Raw genomic sequence first — 3118 nt, 5'->3', positions numbered from 1 at the left:
GTTTTTGATGAAGTGATTTTGTTTCTACATTTTGAATATTTTTATAAAATCTTCAGATTGGTGATGTTTTTGCTTATCTGGCTCTTACTATACTGACCACAGTTGATTAGAATGAGCTGATGTTTTGATTCAGCAAACGTTCTACATCAGAATCTGGGACAGGGAATAGCATTCAGAGAAGATCATGTTTCTACTAGAAAGGAGAAGCTCTCTGGACAATGCCTCCATTCTGAGATTAAGACAAAAATTTTTTTCTTTTGTACCAGCAAAACTGATTTCCTACTTTGCCAGCTCTAGAGAGGGCACGTGGCATCCTTAGTGTCCTACCAGACTAGCTGTCCCATTCTCTGAAGCTATTAGCTATGGTAGAATTGTAGCTTTCCTAAGACACTGGGATCTACACCAGTCTTGCCTCAACATGGAGAGAACAGTTTATACTTTGCCAATACATTTGAATGTATTAACATTCAATACCTAGAAATGATTACATTTGTACCTGAATGTTTCATTAATTTTTCTGAGTAAGGAAATACCATCATCTTCAGGAGTTTCTTTATAATAAGGAAGTTCTTCTGTCAGATTTCTAGCCTTTTTAGTCCCTGAACCTGACTTTTCTTTAGTCAGAGTCTCAGAGGACTTTTGATATTCCTCTTCTGACCACCCTCCAGATACTTGAATGTTATTAATTTTACCCCTTGTCTTTTTTTAAGGGCGAGGGGGGGGGGAATTAAATAGTTCTTTCATACTCAAAGCCTATCTTTTCTTTAAACTAGATTTTGATGTAAGTATATGAATGGAATAGTTTTAGGATGCCATAAGAAATGGAGAAAAGGATTGTCAGGAAAGTAGACTTTTAATAACTGATGAGTAAGGTGAGCAGAACTGGGAAACAGTTTAATGACCATAATAGAGAAAAACAAAACAAAACTTTCAAAGATTTAAAAACTGATCAATGACAAATTTAATCCAGAAGATTGAAGATGAGACATGCTCCTTACTACCTGCTAGAGAGGTGATGAAATTATTCAGAAGTTGTATACATTTTGGAATATGGCCAATATGGGAATATATATTTGTAATTTTGCAGTTATGGGAGTGGGACAGAAGGAGGAACACATTATAATAATAATTATTATTACTATTATTTTTTGCTGAGGCAATTGGGATTAAGTGACTGGCCCAGGGATCACACAATAGGAAGTGTCTGAGGTCACATTTGAACTCAGGTCCTCCTGACTTCAGGGCTGGTGCTCTTAATTACTACTCCACCTAGCTACCCCTATAATTAACTTTTAAATAGGAAAAAAAAAAAAACTTTTAAATAGGAAAACAAAATAATGAACCTTTGCTTTCATAGGAAACTTGGACTTGTTAAAGAAACTTAAATTTCCTAAAGATAATTCAGCCCCCTTTTTTCTTTTGTTTAACTCTAGATTTAGCTCATTAGCCATCTTTACTCTCTGTTTTAAGATTGTAGTCCCAAATTGTCCATTTAAATGCATAATGAAATTTTGTGAGTAGACATTCCTCATCCTTTTTGTTTTGTGTGGATCATTAACCTAATTCTTTTGAGTGATGATAGATTTCTACCAGGAAGCTCAGTAAGGTGGGGATTGAGGTAATCAAGTAGAATGTCACTTGCAAATAACATTTGGAAGACCTCACCATCTATAGGGGCTCCATCTTCAACTTGATGTCTGCATGTGGCAAATAACTTTGGCAAGCAAATATCTTTTTTTTTTCCTAATTTTTTTATTATTAAAGCTTTTTATTTTCAAAACATGTATAATTTTCAACATTCACCCTTGCAAAATGTGTTCCAATTTTTTTTATCCCTACCTTTCCTTTACCCCCCTACCTATAGAGCAAGTAATCCAATTTAAAGCATATATCTTCTTTTGTGTCTCACATTATTTTTATTATCAGAGAAATGATATCATTATTTAGATTTTATGTTAGCATTGTTATGGCAAGTTTTTCAAGGAATCTCTTTTGATAGGTAAATGGGAAATGTGGAGAAAGAGTGTATTTTGCTCTCATCAACTGTTTTTTTCATAGTAATAAGCATAGTGGGATATTTAATTTTCTAAAATCATTCAATTGTGGCATGGTAAACATGGTCCTTTGTCAAATATCATTTGTAAAAACTTTCCACTTTCTCAATGCTTTTATTGGGAATATCCTCAACCTGCATATATGATTTAGATTGTTAGTTTTTGATCTCTTGGTCATTTTTTTTTTTTTTTTGATCCTTTAAGAATGTCTTCAGATACCTTAAATATCAATCTCTCAATTGGGAATGTCTTCCCAATTGTGTCCTCTTTTTAGTGCCATTTTTACCTTCTTGATAAACCCCTTGATATTGGCTGATATAGAAATTTTTATATATTTCTTCAATTTTAATTTGTTGCCCTTTTATTTTCATCAAGTATCATTTAAATGACTTTGCTTAGTTTGATGTTTTGCCAGATATTTTGCCTTTAAACTTGTTTTACCCTCTACTGCTTCTCTTTGCTTTATGAGATGATACTATATATAATTTCCCTTTGTAAGATTTTTGCAGACAAATTTGTTTTAACCCAGTATTGTCTTTAGTAGCTATCTCTTGTGTAATTAAGTCAAATGTTAGCTGACTAAGATACTTACTGAACTCTCAGGCTTGTGGCAAATTAATTGCTTTGTAAGCAAGTTAATTTGCTTTGATTTAACTTCTGGATAGATTTATTGAATTGTTGTCAATTTAATTTCCATTGTCCATTTCCCATTTTGATTGTTAATTACTTGTTTAAATCATTCAAGATTGAGTTGTTTAAATATATTCCAATTTTTTCTCTATTATTTTATTAATTCTAATCTTAGCTCTGACAATTAGACAGACACTTATTTTGTTCTTTATTTGTTGCTTGTTATGTTTACTATATATGTACATGTGTGTGTGTGTGTGTGTGTGTGTGTGTGTGTGTGTGTGTGTTATATTTCCTTCTCTGAGCATAAATCAGTGACAAGTGATCTTGAAAAAATGCACATTTCCAGCCTTGGTGCTTACCTCATAATTTAAAAGACACTGAATTCTGGAGTTGGACATCATTTGGCCAGAAGGAGGAAATTTCCTTAATAG

Source organism: Antechinus flavipes, chromosome 1 (assembly GCF_016432865.1).
Source record: "Antechinus flavipes isolate AdamAnt ecotype Samford, QLD, Australia chromosome 1, AdamAnt_v2, whole genome shotgun sequence".
In the NCBI taxonomy this organism is placed as follows: domain Eukaryota; kingdom Metazoa; phylum Chordata; class Mammalia; order Dasyuromorphia; family Dasyuridae; genus Antechinus; species Antechinus flavipes.
This window is presented reverse-complemented; position numbering follows the sequence as displayed.